This window comes from Pelophylax lessonae (assembly GCF_965119305.1).
Source record: "Pelophylax lessonae genome assembly, chromosome: 7".
NCBI lineage: Eukaryota > Metazoa > Chordata > Amphibia > Anura > Ranidae > Pelophylax > Pelophylax lessonae.
Window position 1 is genome coordinate 115,884,677 of NC_138774.1, and position 15,838 is coordinate 115,900,514.

Genomic DNA, 15,838 nt, shown 5'->3' on the forward strand with positions numbered 1-15,838 from the left:
GGAATGAAAAACTGTAAAGCTGGTTTTCGAATTGACGAGAAAATTAGAAGGAACAGAATCAAAAGTTTTTCTCAAACTGACAAATTTCTAACAGTGTATGTGGCTTTCATTTTTTTAAAGTCTATTCTTTCCAAAATCAAATGTTAAAAGCAAACATAATCTTTTGAGCGACATTTAAATGAGTATGAATTTTCATACAAATTTCCCTAAGTCTTTTCCAAAAGAATAGGTTCACCTTTTGGAACATGTTACACAGAACACCCAAATTTAGGATGTAATGTGTAACATGCTCCAGGTCTGCCCCCTCATGACAGCGGGCGACTTTCACTTTTCAAAAACAGCGTGGGGCTCATTTATTAAAAGCAATCTGGAAATGAATGAACTACAAGTCCCGTCTACCACCACGGCAGACAGTCTGTAGTTTACAATGAACTGTGAGAGCGCTGATGAGTTCATTGACTCTTCCTCCAGCTTTGTAACTGTCTGCCTGTATGGAGGTACAGGCAAGCTGTACAAAGGAAGTGTCTGCAGGAGCCTGGCATTTCACCCTGATCACAGGTGCAATGCTCTGCAGACTCATCAGAAAAAAAAAAAAAAATGCACATTTTTTTACTTGCAAAATATGCATTTATTTATATATATATATATATATATATATATATATTTTTTTTTTTTTTTTTCTTATCCATTAAGAATTTTCATTCTAAATGGTATCCATCTATGGCCGGCTTTAGTCTACTCAAAAAGTTAAATACAAAGCTAAAATCCTGTAATCTCGATCAGCCACTTTTCTTATCCGGATACACCCCGACAGACACCACAGGTTGGTCTTAACCATTTACCTTTCTCCACTGCAATCACAACAATAGAACTGGGTCAAAGCTGTGACTGGATAATGGAGAAACAGCAGCTCCCCACTCAGGCCATCACTCTGCTGTCTCCTCCAGACAACAAGTTCCATTTATTAAATTCCCAGCTCTCTGCAATGTAGAAAAAATGAATTGTCCTACAGTGTTGTCTCTACCTCTCCTCATCTGGAGTCTGTACCGAGGATTATTGGTGGTAGTACAAAGACAGTTTGATGTGTGGTGTCAGTTTACCAATGTTTTGACCCAAGATTCACACATTTTTTAATTAAATTTTAAAAAAAATGTGTAAATATTGGGTCAAAGTTGTGTTAATCTTGGATGAAACCATTGAAAAATAGACCCCTATTTAAAAAATACAGTGCTCCGCATAAATGAGTACACCCCTTTTGAAAAGTAAGATTTTAATCAAAATCTCAAATGAACACAAGAACATTTTCCAAAATGTTGATAAAACTGAGTTTCAGGCTCCATTCACACCTAGCACTTTGCTTCTGAGCTTATGTCTTGCTTTTTGCACTGAAATTTTGCCGTGATTTGTGTTTTTATGCTTTTTTTTTTTTTTTGGGCAAGTTTGTTGTTTGGCGGAAATAAAAAAACGCAAATTGCTGCACAGTCATGGTAAAAATGCGATAAAAACGCACTACATGCTTTTCTGCAGCTTCTCCATTGAAGTCTATTTAACCACAAAAGCAAAAAAAAGCACAGTTTTGCCTTTAAAAAAGTCTCTGACCCCTTCCAAAAACACAGCGGCACAAAAAGTAGTTGATGTGAATAAGTTCTATAGGAACCCATGTTAAAAATATTGTTCTGCATTTCTGAAAAAAAACAAAAAGCATAAAAAAAATGTATTGGTGTAAATGGAGCCTTATAGAGCATTTGTTTAGCTCCATTACATGAAAGTAAGGTTAATAATATAACTTAGATTACAAAATCGTTAGTTTTACTCAAATTAGTTGATGCAAAAATGAATACACGCCACAACATAAAACTACTACATCTAGTATTTTGTATGACCTCCATGATTTGTAAGGACAGCGCCAAGTCTTCTAGGCATGGAATGAACAAATTGGCGACATATTGCAACATTTATCTTTTTCCATTCTTCAAGAACGACCTATTTTAGAGTCTGGATGCTGGATTGTGAGTGTAGCTCAATTTGTCTCTTCAGAATTTCCCATAGGTGTTTCGATTGGGTTCAGATCAGGAGACATACTTGGTCACTGAATCTCTTTAACCTCGTTATTCTTCAAAAATGTAGCAATAGTCATAGATGTGTGTTTTGGATAATTGTCATGTTGGAAAAGTGCATGATGACCAAGAGCACAGAGTGAAGGTGGCATCTTTCCTTTCAATATAGAGCAGTATATCTGTGAATTCATGATACCATTAATTAAATGCAGCTCCCCAACACCAGTAGCACTCATGCAGCCCCACAGAAGGACACTGCTACCACAATGTTTCACTGCAGGCACCGTGCATTTTTCTTTGTACTCCTCATCTGGCTCATCTGGAGTACGCCATACAGTTTTGAAACCATCGGTTACAAAAACATTTATCTTGGTCTCATCACTTCAGAGTACAGAGTCCCAGTAGTCTTCTTTTTCAGCATGGGCCCTGGCTTTTTTGTGCATGGGCTTTAGGAGAGGCTTCCTTCGTGGATCACACCCATGCATGCCATTTCTCTGCAGTATTGTGTCAGGGGAAACAATCACCCCAGTTTGGCCTCCTAATTCTTTACTAACTGCAGTGAACTTGCATGGCAACTCTTCTCATCAGAAGATGCTCCTGTCAAAGTGTTAACCTCCATGGACTGCCTAGACGTCTCTGTGAGATGGTTGCAGTTCCATCTTTGTTAAATTTTTGTATCACTTTTGCTACAGTATTCTGACTAATACGTAAAGCTTTGCTGATCTTCTTGTAGCCTTCACCTTACTTGTGTAAAGAAATTATTTTCTTTCTCAGGCGTTGTGACATTTCTCTTCCATGTGGTGCCATTGCTGACAGCATGAAATGTGCAGGAGTTTTCTTTGTTAAGTAACTCCCTTATATAATCAACACACACATAATCATGGACACCTGTTTAATAAATAGACTCACCTGTAGTTGAATTCTTGGCAATTAGGATTTTGTTGTCTAAAATTTAGCTTTGTTCCTTAGGCTGGCCATACACTATAACAATTTTTTTATTCAATTTCCTTTAGATTTACCTATAACTATGTAGAGCAAGGGCCTGCCTGACTGCATACAAATTGAAAGTGTTTAGGTTTGACCCTATATTACATAGTTTTGGTAAATCTAAAGGAAAGTTGAACAAGAAAATTGTATAGTGTATGGCCAGCCTTAGGCTCCATTCACACCTGAGTATCGTTTTCAGGCGTTTTGTGGACGTTTTTCAGACGTTTTTTCAAATGTTTTTTCAGTTGTTTTTCAGACGTTTTTTCAGGTGTTTTTCAGGCGCTTTTTTCAGGCATGTTTTGCAGGTGTGTGGAGGCAAGCATTGACTTCTAACCAAAATGCTTGTAATCTGCCAAAGAAGAAGCTCATGTACTTTTTTTGAGCTTCAGGCAGATCTTGTGGTGGCTGCCAAGATGCAAATCCTGTCACCTCCAGTGGTATAGTATGGTATGAGGGCCCCCGATCAGGTGGATGTCTCCTTCTATGGGGTAGAGTGGCAAGACGGAAGCCTTTTCTTACGAAGAAAAACATCCAAGCCCGGCTAAATTTTGCAAAAACACATCTGAAGTCTCCCAAAAGCATATAAAAACAACACTGCATATCACCAAAAGAACACCATACCCCCAGTAAAGCATGGTGGTGGCAGCATCATGCTTTGGGTCTGTTCTTCAGCTGGAACAGGGACCGAAAGCGATTTTCTTATCCTCTGTACGGGTCTTTAGTCAAGGTAGAGGCAATTATGAACAGTTCCAGTCAATATTGGCGCAAAACCTTCAGGCTTCTGCTAGAAAGCTGAACATGAAGAGAAACTTCCTCTTTCAGCATGGCAACCACCGAAAGCATACATCCAAATCAACAAAAGAACGGCTTCACCAGGAGAAGATTAAAGTTTTGGAATGGCCCAGCCAGAGCCCAGACCTGAATCCGATTGAAAATATGTGGGGTGATCTGAACGGGGCTGTGCACAGGAGATGCCCTCGCAATCTGACAGATTTGGAGTGTTTTTGCAAAGAAGAATGGGCAAATATTGCCAAGTCAAGATGTGCCATGCTGATAGACTCATACCCAAAAAGACTGAGTGTTGTAATAAAATCAAAAGGTGCTTCAACAAAGTATTTGTTTTAGGGTGTGCAACCATATAATTTTTGTTTTCTATTTTTACTTCCCTCCACCTAGAAGATTTCAGTTTGTTGTTCAACTGAGTTGTACATTTTATAGGTCACTTTAAAGGTGGAAAAAGTTCTTAAATGATTTATCTTTGTCTTATTTTTTTTTTTTTTTTTTTACATCACAGAAACCTGACATTTTAACAGGGGTGTGTAGACCTTTTATTCCCACTGTATTGTAAGAAATGCTGTGCATTGATAGGCTATAAAGCTCTGTCATGAATGTGTGAAAACCTCTCACATATTCCCATGAGCTAAGGCAGAGCTTGTGCTAGCAAAGGGTTAAGCTGGCCACACATGTTACAATCTGTTTTCGCTGTCTGCTTTGTGTGGCCAGCTTTAGTTCATTGATTAATATGCAGTATTTCAAAAGACTAGAAAAACAATCTTGTGTATGAGGGTAACTCCTCTTTAGTTTAGGAAACTGGTTTGAATAATACTCTTCACTAGGTAGTAACAGGGCCTACAGGCGCCCTTCATTGAGGGGCACCCGTCTGGAGAGAGTGAGGCACTGAAGCGCAGCTGTCACTGCAGGCATACTGACTCTTGTCCCTGCCAGCCCAATGTCACTCTCTGGGGCTGCCCGCTGTCACTCCTGTCCTTCACAAAAGCCACAGTGAAGGGTGTGATAGCTGTTGGATGGAGGATTTTTCTCCTCTCTCCCTCCAGCTGCAGGACTGCATCTCCTCTCCCCTAACCCCTCAGGTAGTTTCAGGCTCTGGGGTAGGCTGCTTGTTATGTGGACAGAATGGGGATGTGGCCAGCTTTGGAGATTCCACCTACCTGCATGACCCACCGGCCCACCCACCTGGAAGAGGAGATGTGATCTGACCAGGAGCGTGTGCTGAGGCAAGCTCAACTGGGTGCTTTTGATCTCATTGCTCCTGCTCTCTGTCCAACTCCAGAGCACAATAAGTAGGGGAATGGGACTGGAACAGGCTGGAATTGAGGAAAGGGAAATGGCTGCTGGTGCTCCATGGGCCGGGAGGGGGGGCGACAGACGGACCACACCATACCCCCCCGTGGACCACACCAGCTCCAGCCCGCACACCTAACCCCCCCCCGCCAGTAGCCGGCTCACTCACCCTGGGCAGGCAGCGGCAGTGGCTTCCCCCTGCGTCTCCTCCGTGGGTCAGGCTTCCCCTGCGTCTCCTCCCTCCTTCCACTGACACCAATGCTGGGGGTTATTAATGCGCCCACTGACACCAATGGTGGGGGTATTAATGCATCCACTGACACCAATGGTAGGGGTTATTATTGTATCCACTGACACCAATGGTGGTGGTTTTTAATGCGTTCACTGACACCAATGGTGGGGGTTATTAATGCATCCACTGACACCAATGGTAGGGGGTTATTAATGCATCCACTGACACCAATGGTGGTGGTTATTAATGCATTCACTGACACCAATGGTGAGGGTTATTAATGCGTCCACTGACACCAATGGTGAGGGTTATCAATGCATCCACTGACACCAATGCTGGGGTTAATAATGCGTCCACTGACATCAGTGCTGGGGTTCATAATGTGTTCTCTGACATCAATGCTGGGGTTATTAATGTGCCCACTGACACCAATGCTGGGGTTATTATGTGTCCACTGACATCAGTGCTGGGGGTTAATAATGCATTCCTGACATCAATTCTGGGGGTTAATAATTTGTCCTTGGACATCAATGCTGGGGGTCATTAATGTGACCTTGGACATCAATGCTGGGGGTTATTAATGTGACCTTGGACATCAATGCTGGGGGTTATTAATGTGACCTCGGACATCAATGCTGGGGGTTATTCATGCATCTGCAGTGTTCTCCTTTACATCAAAGTCTGCAGCATTCCCCTTTACACATATAAAAATATTTTATTTAAGAAAAAAAAAAGTTGGTCTTACTCTGCTTATAGGCTCCTGAGATGTAAATCCGGCCCTGGGTGGTAAGCAGCACTGGTAGGATCTAGTTTCTATTCACTCCAATTGCTCCTCTCATCCCCAAGGCTATAAATGTGTGCATGTGCTCATGCAACCCTCTGGGGGGGGGGGGGGGGGGTGATTGAGTTGTGCATGTACTACATCTGTCATCCCTCCCACTTTATTTGTGGGCATCTATAATTATTTTAAGATATGTGCATGTATCTGGATTTGGGGAACATATACACTGGTTAAGGTACCTGGGGATCGCTATTATACGGCCTCTTGAACACTAGGTGTTTACCCCGCTGCATGAAGCTCTGGCATTTATGTGCGGGTGGAAGGTACAAACACGCCATCTCCACTGCCAGCAGTCTGTAAAAATATATGAGAAGCTGACAGCTGCTGCAACTGGACGGGGTTGGACGTTGCATACTGCCTTAAACATATGTACCACGGGGACCATCCCTGTCCAACCGCAGCAGCTGCCAGACTCGCATAAACTTTTACAGAATGCTGGCAGTGGGGCTGGGTGATACACCTGTACCTCTTACCCGCACCTAAACACCGAAACCTCCCGCACCACAGCTAAACGTCCAGTGTGTGTGAGGCCTAAAGAGCTTACCTAAAGTTCCTCAGGGTAAAGCAGACTAAAGAAGAAAATCACTTAAAATTCGAAAGATGTAGTATATACCTAGAAAACATTATTCAACTTTACAACAATTCATACAACTGGGATGCAAGATATTTTATAAGGTGATGTTCTGCACTAATTTAAACGTATCCAATGTATTTATTATAGGTATTTACTGTACAAACAATTTATGCAGCGCTTTACATATTTATTGTACATTCATATCAGTCCCTGCCCTCATGGAGCGTTCACAATCTAAGGTCCCTACCTAACTTACATACACATACTAGGGCCAGTTTAGACACAAGCCAATTAACCTACAAGACAAATGCATAATGTGCTAGTATGCTGTACATACTAGCACATTATGCAAGACTTACCTTAAAGCGAAGCTTTCTAGCGGTACGCTGTCATCACTGAGAAGGCTTCCATCTTCACCAGGTCTTCCTTCCAGAATCGTGGCCTCTGGCTACATGTGTGCGGGAGCCCTCCTTCACATAATGATTTGTTGGGGTTTGGTGCCTCAGACCAAAAGAGAATTGGGACTTACCACTTGCCAACCGCCGCACGACTATTTACTGCGGCGGTCAGCCCCTACTGGGCAAAGCGACGTAGGGCTACGTCGCTCACCCACGGGCCTCTAGGGGGTGAGCGCGCACCGCCGGAGGCGCGCCCCCGCTCGTTCACTAACATCCCCGCGCGACTGACCGGCGGCTCCGGTGTCCGTCGGCCACTCACGATCTCCCGCTGGAGAGGGAGAAAGGCAGGCGTCTAATGTAAACAAAGCCGCCTGTCATACTCCCTGGTGTAACTGCAGAGACTGTACGATCCTGCTATGTAGGATAGTATGTTTCTGTGGTTACATCACAAGCCACGCCCCCCCACAGTTAGAATCACGCCCCTAGGGATACATTTAACCCACTGATCACCAATAAAGTTAACCCCTTCCCTGCCAGTGTCCTTTTTACAGTAACAGTGCATATTTATAGCACTGATTACTGTAGTAATGTCACTGGTACCCCCAAAAGTGTAAAAAATATCAGTTAGGGGTCCGATCTGTCCGCCGCAATGTCGCAGTCCCGCAAAAAAATCGCAGATCGCCGCCATTACTAGTTAAAAAAAAAAAACAATAAAAATTACATAAATCTTTCCCGTAGTTAGTAAACACAATAACTTTTGCGCAAACCAATCAAAATACGCTTATTGCGATTTTTTTCACCAAAAATATGTAGCAGAAAACAAATTGGCCTAAAATGTTAAAACATTTTGATTTTTACATTTTTTGGGGGGAATTTCATATAAAAATATTGTTATTTTTTCAAAATTGTCGCTCTTTTTTTGTTTATAGTGCAAAAAGTAAAAATCGCACAGGTGATCAAATACCAAAAAAGAAAGCTCTGTTTGTGGGAAAAAAAGGACGTCAATTTCATTTGGGTACAGCGTCGCACGACCGCGCAATTGTCCGTTAAAGTCATGCAGTGCCGAATCGCAAAATAGGCCCTGGTCTTTGAGCAGCCAAATCCTCCGGGGCTTAAGTGGTTAAGGGCAGATAGAAATTACGATTTTTCAATATGTAAAATTTAAACAATTTATTAAAAAATATTAATAAAGAGATTTACACATGTCCTTCGTTTTAGAAGTCTTCGGGATTAGTATTTCTTTTCAATCTTAGGAATTGACTATAAGGAATAGATTTTTTCAGAGGTATGTGATGGAAACTGGATGCATGCAGGATTGTGTTTCCGGCTGTTTCTTTCCTGTATAAGGTTGTCATCACATTTCCAGTTTCATCTTTATATATCCAGGTATCCAGAAAGGAAACTCGAGTTTTGCTGTAGTTCATAGTTAAAAACATGTTATAGTGGTTTTTATTAATTTCCTTAAGGCAGTCGTTGATCATGTTTTCTGGTCCATTCCAGATGATAAGAATGTCGTCGATGTATCTTTGCCAAAGCATGATGTTGTTTGCGTATACATTGTTCTCTTCTTTTGCCAGGAATTCTTGTTCCCATATCCCTAAGTAAATGTTTGCATAGGATCTTATGACTTCCAAAACGAAGTGGACGCCCTCACAGAACGCTTGATGCAAAGGGGCTACACAAAAAACGTCCCTAAGGAAGGCCTTCAACAGGGTGAAAAAAAGAGATAGACAGGAAATTCTCTTTAACCACTTGCCGACCGCTGCACGACTATTTACTGCGGCAGTCAGCCCCTACTGGGCAAAACAACTTAGGGCTACAAAAAAATACAATAAAAATGCTATAAATCTTTCCCGTAGTTAGTAAACGCAATAACTTTTTCGCAAACCAATCAAAATACACTTATTGCAAATTTTTTTTTACCAAACATATGTAGCAGAAAACAAATTGGCCTAAAATGTTAAAAAATTTTGCTTTTTACATTTTTTTGGGGAATTTTATATAAAAAAAATGTGAAAAATATTGTTATTTTTTCAATATTGTCGCTCATTTTTTGTTTATAACGCAAAAAGTAAAAATCGCACAGGTGATCAAATACCACCAAAAGAAAGCTCTGTTTGTGTGGAAAAAAGGACGTCAATTTCATTTGGGTACAGCGTCGCATGACCACGCAATTGTCCATTACAGTCACACAGTTCCGAATCGCAAAATAGGCCATGGTCTTTGAGCAGCCAAATCCTCTGGGGCTTAAGTGGTTAAAGGAAATAAAAACACAGAACATACCGAAAAGGAAGAAAAACAAACAACAAGAATAATAATGAGGTACACTAACGAACACCAAAAAATATGAAATATTCTGAAAAACACTGGCCAATACTTAAGGAGGATCCCAAGTGCAATGCGAATGTGGCGCGTTCTACGTAGGCAAAACCCGACAAGAATTCGGGAAAAGGGGTAAACAAGCACCTACAAAGTATGCGAATTGGTAATTTCTATCTTCCCCTTGGAAGACATGTTGCATATGATCATAACTACAGTGCTTTGCGAAAGTATTCGGCCCCCTTGAACTTTTCGACCTTTTGCCACATTTCAGGCTTCAAACATAAAGATATAAAACTGTAATTTTTTGTGAAGAATCAACAACAAGTGGGACACAATCATGAAGTGGAACGAAATTTATTGGATATTACAAACTTTTTTAACAAATAAAAAACTAAAAAAGTGGGCGTGCCAAATTATTCAGCCCCCTTAAGTTAATACTTTGTAGCGCCACCTTTTGCTGCGATTACAGCTGTAAGTCGCTTGGGGTATGTTTCTATCAGTTTTGCACATCGAGAGACTGAAATTTTGCAAAACAGCTTGAGCTCAGTGAGGTTGGATGGAGAGCGTTTGTGAACAGCAGTTTTCAGTTCTTTCCACAGATTCTCGATTGGATTCAGGTCTGGACTTTGACTTGGCCATTCTAACACCTGGATATGTTTATTTGTGAACCATTCCATTGTAGATTTTGCTTTATGTTTTGGATCATTGTCTTGTTGGAAGACAAATCTCCATCCCAGTCTCAGGTCTTTTGCAGACTCCATCAGGTTTTCTTCCAGAATGGTCCTGTATTTGGATCCATCCATCTTCCCATCAATTTTAACCATCTTCCCTGTCCCTGCTGAAGAAAAGCAGGCCCAAACCATGATGCTTCAGGGTGATGAGCTGTGTTGCTTTTACGCCAAACATAACCTTTTGCATTGTTGCCTAAAAGTTAGATTTTGGTTTTATCTGACCAGAGCACCTTCTTCCACATGTTTGTGTGTCTCCCAGGTGGCTTGTGGCAAACTTTAAATGACACTTTTTATGGATATCTTTAAGAAATGGCTTTCTTCTTGCCACTCTTCCATAAAGGCCAGATTTGTGCAGTATACGACTGATTGTTGTCCTATGGACAGAGTCTCCCACCTCAGCTGTAGATCTCTGCAGTTCATCCAGAGTGATCATGGGCCTCTTGGCTGCATCTCTGATCAGTCTTCTCCTTGTATGAGCTGAAAGTTTAGAGTGACGGCCGGGTCTTCGTAGATTTGCAGTGGTCTGATACTCCTTCCATTTCAATAATATCGCTTGCACAGCGCTCCTTGGGATGTTTAAAGCTTGGGAAATATTTTTGTATCCAAATCCAGCTTTAAACTTCTCCACAACAGTATCTCGGATCTGCCTGGTGTGTTCCTTGTTCTTCATGATGCTCTCTGCACTTTAAACGGACCTCTGAGACTATCACAGTGCAGGTGCATTTATACGGCGACTTGATTACACACAAGTGGATTCTATTTATCATCATTGGTCATTTAGGTCATTTTGCAACTAGAAATGTGTTGGATTAGACTTCTTAAAGCCAAATCACCCTCTGGCCTTAACGAAGCAGAAAGTTTTCGCCCTTTCCTAGAAGGCTTTGTCTCAGAGAAAACAGATTAACCTCCAAAAAAGAATCAAATAAACCACTGACTGACTTTGATCCATTCACTAAAATTCTCGTTTAAAGACCCGACCATATTGGAAACCCCCAATATCCTTCAAAACCCTCCCTCTCTGTAGGAATTTTAGGAATCTCTGACCAAGAGATGTGTTACAAACTCCTAAATACAATACTCTCTGGTCGTGATCTATTCACCAAAACCCTTGCCGGAAAAAGCAACATAATGGGAACTCCACAGTATTCCTGAAAGAAACCCCCTGGGTAACCTGATCAAGAGACTGATCACAAATACTACCATCTAAAACACCTCTCATCTAAAAATGTCTGAATAGGAAACCAAGCCTTTTCAGACACCCCATATGATCATCATCTCAACTCTTGATGAAAACAAATAAATGAATCCCCTTCAAAAACAATTAGGAAACAGAATACGCTCCAACCCCCGCACGACTCTTCTTGTGTCCTAAACCCAGACCATCCTCTCTCCCCCTACCCGCAAGCCCCCATGACACAACCTATGTGTCGTTTCCCACCTTTGGACTCCCACTGCTGTCAAAATACCAATGATATAATGATATTAATGTATTCTTCACTCTCATAAAACTAATGCTGTCATATATGACCAACTATTTATTTTTGAAATATTTATTGTAATGTTGATGCCATGAACACCTTTCCCTCATTGGTCCATCAGAATCGCACCCGGCACGGAAAGCCCCGGTGTCTCCCAAACTGGGGCTTTTAGGAGCTCAAGAGGGCGGTACTACTGCCCCCTTTGACTCCCTCCGGGCATCAGCTCCCCCTTCTGTGTCGGCGGCTGCTATAGCTGATCACGGCTACACGGCCTCCAAGATGCGCACGCAGACTACATAGGCGCATGCGCACTGGGAACACGGCTACGTGATGGCCTTGACACGTGGTATCACGCGGCGCAGTACTGTGCATGCGCGAACCGCTACATAAGGCCAGGGAACTGAACAGGGTGTCACTTCCCTCGCAGAGAGGGAGAGATGCACACCTCTGGAAGCGCTGCCTAATGGATCGTTGAGGACTGCTCTAGGATTGCCAAAAAGTGAGTTAAACAGTGGAACCATGCCTGCAACTCCTCCTTAAATATAGGAGTAATCTTTTTCATCTGCACCTCATGGCTTTTCTCCACAATAAACTACTCACCTTAAAATTTGATATTGTCACTTTTTTCTTGATAGTCACATGGTAAAAACTTTTGATGGGAATCGGGAAAACCTATGGATTCACCCAGCACAGCTGCTAATCTCTGCAGTTTAGCCTGTGAGTAACAAGAATCCTTATACCATACTTTTATGGGAGACCATAAAAGGACACAATTTTAACCCTCATATATATATATGTATATATACCATCCACAGAAGCAGCACAAAGTTCCCGATGCGATTCGGTGATCAGAGGGAAACAGCCTTCATACATGGATCAGGCAAATGAATGATATGTATATATCCAATCACACTGCACCAATGTAATTTATTCCTTGTTTTGCATATGTGTTATCTGAATATATTTTGCTGTAATTGCAGATATGGTAACTATTCCTTGACAAAGGCATATTATTGTAACCAAGCCGAAACGCGTTGGATGTTTTTTGGATATTTTCTCTGCGGAATGCCAAGCCTGGCCACACGCATGGAACAACAGAGAAAAATGTTCTAAAAAATGTCACCATTTCACCTATATCACTAACTTTGATACTTTCTTCACCCTTTCACCAATGGGCCTTTAACCCAACACACAGGACATGTGTAAATCTCTTTAATATATTTTTTAATTAAATTGTTTGAATTTTACATAATGAAAAATCGTAATTTCTATCTGCCCTTAAAGTCCCAATTCTCTTTTGGTTTTAGGCACCAAACCCCAACAAATCAGTATACTAAGGGATGTTGGCAAACTACTTAGAGAATCGCAAACCCTCTTCAACTCCTTCACATCATGAGCTCTGAGTGCCGGTTCACACATATGCGATGTCAGATATTGCATGTGATTCGGAGCGCACTGCTCTGTAAATCACATGTGATGTCTATGCATTGCGAATTTAGCCATACAGATTGTATGCCTGAATTTGCATCACATTTGGAACAAAGTTGCACGGGACCCTTTTTTTGGTCCGCACCAGAATCAGATCGCATGGGTGTTCACACCTATGCGATCCGATTCATGTCTGAATTGACAGTTTACACTGCGATATGCAAACTGATCTGGGGCTGTTGTTAACTTTGTATTGACACTCCCAGCAGTTCACATATGGCAGTGTGAACTGCCTGCGAGTTGAGTGCGATGCGGGAATCCACAGTGGATTCGTAGGGTTGCTGCATCGCACCAGTGTAAACCGGCACTGAAGGTTCGCCGGACCTTCAGAAGACATGCGCTGGCGAGGTTACCAGCTGCATGCAGTGTGACTATCTCCTAAACTGTGCAGGTTTAGGAGATATTCCCAGAACCTACAGGTAAGCCTTATTATAGACTTTCTTATAGGTACAAGTAAAAAAAAATGAGTTTACAACCAGTTTAATGCTTAAACCAAATGTTTGTAAAGAAAATGTTTTACTGTTAATATCACATTATGATTAGAGTTGAGCGGACACCTGGATGTCCGTGTTCGGCGGGTTCGGCCGAACTTGAAAAAAAAGTCCGGGTCCGTGTCCCGGACTTTTTTCAAAGTTTACCCGGACACCGAACCCCATTGAAGTCAATGGGGACCCGAACTTTCAGGCACTAAAATGGCTCTAAAAAACAAATGGAAAAGGCTAGAGTGCTGCAAATGGCAGCAAAATGTAGTTAAGAGCATGGCAAGTGCTCTTAAAAAAAAAAAAAAAAATTCCCCTTTAAATTTGTAATTTTTAAATAGCAGATTAGAACAGCACTCTGTAGTAAAATATAGCTGAACGCTGCACACAACAGACTGATAAAAATATATTTTTTTCTCCCTCCTCCGTGGGCTCAAGTGAGGGCAAAAAGATTGTTCACTGCACCACCCCCCACACAGCAAAATCGATGTAGATCGCTAACGGACGATTGTTCTGTCCTGTGTCTCCTAATCTCTCCCTGCCTAATCTCTCCAGCCTGTTCCTAAAATGCTCAAATATCTTTCCCTGCCTACACTCCGACCTGTCCCTGCATTCTTTTCGGGCACAATGTTGTTTTTCCCTGTCTGTCCCTAATCAGCAGCAGCCAGCACCGTTCTGTGTGCTCTCTCCCTACACTACAGCAGACTGACGCACCGCGCTGTGTCTCTCGAGCTTATAAAGACCTGGGTCACATGCTTCAGCTGGCCAATCACAGCTACTAATACATTAGTAGGCATGGCTGTGATGGCGCACACCAGTTAAACGCTTGTTGATTGGCTGTCGAAAGCCCCCCATTAAAAGTGCGCCATTACATACAAAACAGGAAATAAAATGACCGAACACGGATTTTAAACCCGAACATTAAAGTTTTTGGGTCCGGGTAACAAAAATCCAATTATCCGGTACGGACCCGAATAATACAGTCCGTGTTCGCTCAACACTAATTATGATTAATTGCTAATACATGAACCAATTTTCTAAGGACTCTTTCACACTTGCTTTATATTTCTAGGCAGCCTAAAACTGCATTAACGCACCTAGCATTAATGAGCATTTAGGATGCGTTGCACAGATGTTTATTTTAAATGTGTTGCACTCTTGTGAGCTGCTATGTGCAATTATAAATAAAGAGTAATGCCCCGTACACACGTGCAGATTATCTGAAGACTTTTGTCTTCAGATTTACCTTTTCTATGTAGTGCAAGGGCCTGCCGGATTGCATACAAATTGAAAGTGTTTAGGTTTGACCTCATATTATATGGTTTTGGTAAGTCTGCAGACAAAAGTCTTCAGATAATCTGCACGTGTGTACGGGGCATAACTCCACTTTTGTTGAGAAAAAAACATTCCCCTCTGGATGATTTCTGTACATTGCAGGGATTTTAACAAACTTTGTTGCAGATTCCTACATTTTGTTATTCTGAAGAAATCATTGTTTGTGCCTCTGTGCCTCTGTATTGAATGAGTCTAATGGGAGTGGTTTCATAATTATCAATCAGCTGTGCAGCTGCAGGACACTATTGAGGAAAGCTGCAAGGCCTGCATTTCTTTAGATGTGATTTCATATTGGGGGTATCTCACCAAAAATGAAATTTTGTTGCAGGGGATGCCTGAAATCTGACTTCTATCTTAGGCAGACTTCTGGGAAAATCAGTGAGTCAATCACACAAGCAGGAAATTATGTTTCTGGGGTGTGGTCAGTACTCATTCTGTGTATGGAACAGCTCCAGGCGGCCATATTGCATTGCATTTTCAGAAAATTACAGTGTCTGCTGATTGAAAAGGAAAGGTCATTTTTAACCACTTCTGTACAGGGCCTTTTTCTGACACTTGTTGTTAACAAGTTAAAATCAGTTTTTTTTTTTGTTAGAAAATTACTTAGAACCACCAAACATTATATATTTTTTTAACAGAGACCCTAGAGAATAAAATGGAGATCGTTGCAATATTTTTTATCTCACTGTATTTGTGCAGCAGTCTTACAAATGCATTTTTAAGGAGAAAATATACCCTTTTTTAATTAAAAAGAGAACAGTAAAGTTAGCCCAAGTTTTTTCTATAATGTGAAAGATAATGTTACGCTGAGTAAATAGATACCCAGCATGTCAT